This window comes from Lucilia sericata, unplaced genomic scaffold (assembly GCF_015586225.1).
Source record: "Lucilia sericata isolate MDLA Ls3-8-SP2 unplaced genomic scaffold, ASM1558622v1 Contig001653F_arrow, whole genome shotgun sequence".
In the NCBI taxonomy this organism is placed as follows: domain Eukaryota; kingdom Metazoa; phylum Arthropoda; class Insecta; order Diptera; family Calliphoridae; genus Lucilia; species Lucilia sericata.
In genome coordinates, this window is record NW_023995567.1 from 94375 (window position 1) to 100334 (window position 5960).

Sequence of the window (5960 nt, forward strand, 5' to 3'; positions counted from 1 at the left end):
CAGTTCTAGTTCAGTTCTAGTTCAGTTTCTAGTTCAGTTCTAGTCAGTTCTAGTTCAGTTCTAGTTCAGTTCTAGTTCAGTTCTAGTTAGTTCAGTTCTAGTTCAGTTCTAGTTCAGTTCTAGTCAGTTCTATTCAGTTCTAGTTCAGTTCTAGTTCAGTTCTAGTTCAGTTCTAGTTCAGTTCTAGTTCAGTTCTAGTTCAGTTCTAGTTCAGTTCTAGTTCAGTTCTAGTTCAGTTCTAGTTCAGTTCTAGTTCAGTTCTAGTTCAGTTCTAGTTCAGTTCTAGTTCAGTTCTAGTTCAGTTCTAGTTCAGTTCTAGTTCAGTTCTAGTTCAGTTCTAGTTCAGTTCTAGTTCAGTTCTAGTTCAGTTCTAGTTCAGTTCTAGTTCAGTTCTAGTTCAGTTCTAGTTCAGTTCTAGTTCAGTTTCTAGTTCAGTTCTAGTTCAGTTCTAGTTCAGTTCTAGTTAGTTCAGTTCTAGTTCAGTTCTAGTTCATTCTAGTTCAGTTCTAGTTCAGTTCTAGTTCAGTTCTAGTTCAGTTCTAGTTCAGTTCTAGTTCAGTTCTAGTTCAGTTCTAGTTCAGTTCTAGTTCAGTTCTAGTTCAGTTCTAGTTCAGTTCTAGTTCAGTTCTAGTTCAGTTCTAGTTCAGTTCTAGTTCAGTTCTAGTTCAGTTCTAGTTCAGTTCTAGTTCAGTTCTAGTTCAGTTCTAGTTCAGTTCTAGTTCAGTTCTAGTTCAGTTCTAGTTCAGTTCTAGTTCAGTTCTAGTTCAGTTCTAGTTCAGTTCTAGTTCAGTTCTAGTTCAGTTCTAGTTCAGTTCTAGTTCAGTTCTAGTTCAGTTCTAGTTCAGTTCTAGTTCAGTTCTAGTTCAGTTCTAGTTCAGTTCTAGTTCAGTTCTAGTTCAGTTCTAGTTCAGTTCTAGTTCAGTTCTAGTTCAGTTCTAGTTCAGTTCTAGTTCAGTTCTAGTTCAGTTCTAGTTCAGTTCTAGTTCAGTTCTAGTTCAGTTCTAGTTCAGTTCTAGTTCAGTTCTAGTTCAGTTCTAGTTCAGTTCTAGTTCAGTTCTAGTTCAGTTCTAGTTCAGTTCTAGTTCAGTTCTAGTTCAGTTCTAGTTCAGTTCTAGTTCAGTTCTAGTTCAGTTCTAGTTCAGTTCAGTTTCTAGTTCAGTTCTAGTTCAGTTCTAGTTAGTTCAGTTCTAGTTTAGTTCTAGTTCAGTTCTAGTTCAGTTCTAGTTCAGTTCTAGTTCAGTTCTAGTTCAGTTCTAGTTCAGTTCTAGTTCAGTTCTAGTTCAGTTCTAGTTCAGTTCTAGCTCAGTTCTAGTTCAGTTCTAGTTCAGTTCTAGTTCAGTTCTAGTACAGTTCTAGTTTAGTTCTAGTACCGTTCTAGTTCAAGTCTAGTTGAGTTCCAATTCACTTCTATGGAATAGTGTATCTTTAAAGATTTTTTCTACAGAAAGAGTGTCTTTTTCTATAGAAAAAGTGTCTTCTTTGTAGAATAGGCAACTCCATAAGAAAGAATTTTTCTTATGGAAAATTTCCTTTAAGTCACAAATTGAAAACCCACAACAAAATTGACTTTTGACCTTTTTTTGCAAATATAATTGCTAAAAAAATTCCCATTGAAATTTCCCCTGATTTGGAAATTTTATATTATGGGGATTTTACCTATAAACCCAGGTACCTGTGGGAAATCTTCCTGTTAAATTTACAGGATCTTACTTAGTACATGATCAGTGATTTCCACTTCCAGTTTTCCTGTCATAAAGGTATAATTGTAGGGAAATTATAAATAAAATCATTTATGTGTCATTAGTTAGGCCATTAGGGAAAATCAGAATAGCCAATTTGAAAATTGGAAATTTGAAATTATTTTTAGGAATCTTTTTTTCACAAAATTTTATTAGAATTTCTAGATTTTTGCCAAAAGTCAACAGTTACTGCGGGAAATGTTTTAAAATTTGAAATTTTTGTTGTTTGAAAAAAAAAGGAGTTTTCATCTCCACTCATCACTGTTTCTCGTAATTCGTCATTTTTCGTGCCTTTTACACATCATTACATCCATCAACATTGTCATTATGCTGACGCCTTAAAGGATCTTTCTCGTTTGGTTTGTCTGTCTGTCTACTCCAAAATACCCAAACAAATCTTGAAAACAAGACTTAAAATGTTAAGTCATGTTTTATGGGATTTGTTTGGGTTAATGTCAGAAACAATAAACAAAAAAGTGGAGTAAATTCAATACTAATAAACAACACTATTGAAAAACACTATCTAGAAGACAAATCCTAAATATTAAATAACATAATGGGGATGCTGATGTCTATAAAACCTGTGTCTAGTTGGTTGGGAAAACAATTTGAAATCAATATAGTTTTACTGAAATAAAAGATCGATATACTAAACTAATGACGGGTTTTATAGAAAGAAAACAAAAATTTGTAAAAAATCATTTTACCATAGAAAAAGGACAATATATTGTTTATTCGATTTAGGATTTTATAGTCTGGGAAATTTTTGAATTAAAAACCAATAAAAGATTTGTAATTTTGGCCAAGTCCTTTCTGTAAAGACAACAAGTTAATAAATTAGACAACAATAAAGATTTAAGTGTTGTGGAAACAAAAGGATATAATTTGTGGGAAAATGTTGGGTTTTGATATAACAAAAATGGATTTGAAAATAAAAACCTACGACTAATCTGATATTACTTTCTTTCTATAGAAATAAAGGGATTTTATCTATAGAAAAAGTGACTCTAATAAAGAGACTTTTTCAATAGAAAAAGTGTCTCTAATAAAAGAGACTTTTTCTACAGAAACAGTGTCTCTAATAAAGCAACTTTTTCTATAGAAAAAGTGTCTGTACTAAAAAGACTTTTGCTATAGAAACAGTTTCTTCACAAAAGAGACTTCTTCTATAGAAAATGTGTCTCTAGTAAAGTGATTTTTTCTATTAAAAAAGTGTCCCCACAAAAGAGACTTTTCTATAGAAAAAGTGTCTCCACAAAAGAGACTTTTTCTATAGAAAAAGTGTCTCCACAAAAGAGACTTTTTCTATAGAAAAAGTGTCTCCACAAAAGAGACTTTTTCTATAGAAAAAGTGTCTCCACAAAAGAGACTTTTTCTATAGAAAAAGTGTCTCCACAAAAGAGACTTTTTCTATAGAAAAAGTGTCTCCACAAAAGAGACTTTTTCAATAGAAAAAGTGTCTCCACAAAAGAGACTTTTTTTATAGGAAAAGTGCCTCCACAAAAGAGACTTTTTCTATAGAAAAAGTGTCTCCACAAAAGAGACTTTTTCAATAGAAAAAGTGTCTCCACAAAAGAGACTTTTTCAATAGAAGCAACTTTTTCTATAGAAAAAGTGTCTCTACTAAAAAGACTTTTGCTATAGAAACAGTTTCTTCACAAAAGAGACTTCTTCTATAGAAAATGTGTCTCTAGTAAAGTGATTTTTTCTATTGAAAAAGTGTCTCCACAAAAGAGACTTTTTCTATAGAAAAAGTGTCTCCACAAAAGAGACTTTTTCTATAGAAAAAGTTTCTCCACAAAAGAGACTTTTTCTATAGAAAAAGTGTCTCCACAAAAGAGACTTTTTCTATAGAAAAAGTGTCTCCACAAAAGAGACTTTTTCAATAGAAAAAGTGTCTCCACAAAAGAGACTTTTTCTATAGAAATAGTGTCTTTAGAAAAGAGACTTTTTCTATAGAAAAATTTTCTCTAGTAAGGAGACTTTTCTATAGAAAAATTGTCTCTAGTAAAGACATTTTTTCTATAGATAAATTGTCTCTAGTAAAGAGACTTTCTATAGAAAAAGTGTCTCTAGTAAAGAGACTTTTTCAATAGAAAGTGTCTCTAATAAAAGAGACTTTTTCTATAGAATCAGTGTCTCTACTAAAAAGACTTTTTCTATAGAAAAAGTGTCTCCACAAAAGAGACTTTTTCTATAGAAAAAGTGTCTCTAGTACAGAGACTTTTCTCTAGTAAAGAGACTTTTTCTATAGACAAAGTTTCTCTAGTAAAGAGAGACTTTTTCTATAGAAAAAGTTTCACTAGTAAAGAGACTTTTTCTATAGAAAAGGTGTCTCTAGTAAAGAGACTTTTTCTATAGAAAAAGTGACTCTAGTAACGAGACTTTTTCTATAGAAAAAGTGTCTCTAGTAAAGAGACTTTTTCTATAGAAAAAGTGTCTCTAGTAAAGAGACTTTTTCTATAGAAAAAGTGTCTCTAGCAAAGAGACTTTTTCTATAGAAAAAGTGTCTCTAGTAAAGAGACTTTTTCTATAGAAAAAGTGTCTCTAGTAAAGAGACTTTCTATCTACAACACACACTCGTTATCGTTTAAGTAAATCAGTTAAAAACAGCAGTGAAGAGTGAAGTTTTCTTTTGTTAATGCAGACTAAATCATATTTAATGCTAAAACAGTAGTAGTTTGACGACAAGTGTCCTTTTTAAGGATTTAGTCTGTTAAAAATATCAAGTGGTTTTGAATGTATGAGGGTGGGCAAGTAAATGAGGTATTCCTTCAGGCGTCTTTAATGAGTTCAATTTTTATCAATGAACTAAGATTTTATGTTAAAAACCTAGATAATGACATTTTTCTAGAGTAATTATCTGACAAGAAAAATTATTTATTGTGCCATGTCATGTCAGGAATGACACCAAAATATGACGGCCGCAAAATTTATTTTAAAACCACACATTGAGACAAATGTCTCGCCAAATGAAAATAGTTTAGGGAAATTATTTTGAAATTTAAAAGATAATTGAAATGAATCTCTGATAAAATGTTGAGCGAAAAGGATATTGACGCGTCAGTTAGGCAATTGAAACTGGAGTCTGATTGTGTTTTATTTGAGTTTTGTTTATACAACATGATAATGATTTAATGTCAGAAATTAACATGATTTCTTTTCTTAATGTATTTTCTGTCAAAATTTTGTTTAATGTATTTGTTAATGTTTATTTTCTTTAGATTGCATGTTGATGATTGAGATTCCTTTATCCTCAAAATAAGTCATAAACATGACTCATTCAGACAGTCCATCAAGAAATGTGCAGACTATATAATTATTCTTAATATCCTTGACGCTATCAAGAATATAAATAATAATGAAGCAATTTAAGAAGACATAAAAACTCAATTATAAACATGAAATGCTAAAAAAGGACTTAAATAAAAACCAGGATTAATGTTCTAACAAACCATTATAATGAATTTTAAAGTCCCTTTAATAGAGACACTTTTTCTATAGAAAAAGTCCTTTTAATAGAGACACTTCCGCTATAGAAAAAGTCCCTTTATTAGAGATATTTTTTCAATAGAAAAAGTCTCTATAGTAGAGACATTTCTTCTATAGAAAAAGTCTCTTTAATAGAGACACATTTTCTATAGAAAGAGTCTCTTTAATAGAGACACTTTTTCTATAGACAAAATCTCTTTAGTAGAGACACTTTTTCTATAGAAAAAGTCTCTTTAATAGAGACACTTTTCCTATAGAAAAAGTCTCTTTAATAGAGACACTTTTTCTATAGAAAAAGTCTCTTTAATAGAGACACTTTTTCTATAGAAAAAGTCTCTTTAATAGAGACACTTTTTCTATTGAAAAAGTCTCTTTAATAGAGACACTTTTTTTAAAGTCTCTTTAATAGAGACACTTTTTCTATAGAAAAATTCTCCTTAACAGAGACACTTTTTCTATAGAAAAAGTCTCTTTAATAGAGACAATTTTTCTATAGAAAAAGTCTCTTTTGTAGAGACACTTTTTCTATAGAAAAAGTCTCTTTAATAGAGACACTTTTTCTATAGAAAAAGTCTCTTTAATAGAGACACTTTTTCTATAGAAAAAGTCTCTTTAATAGAGACACTTTTTCTATAGAAAAAGTCTCTTTAGTAGAGACACTTTTTCTATATAAAAAGTCTCTTTAGTAGAGTTACATTTTCTATAGAAAAAGTCTCTTTAGTAGAGTTA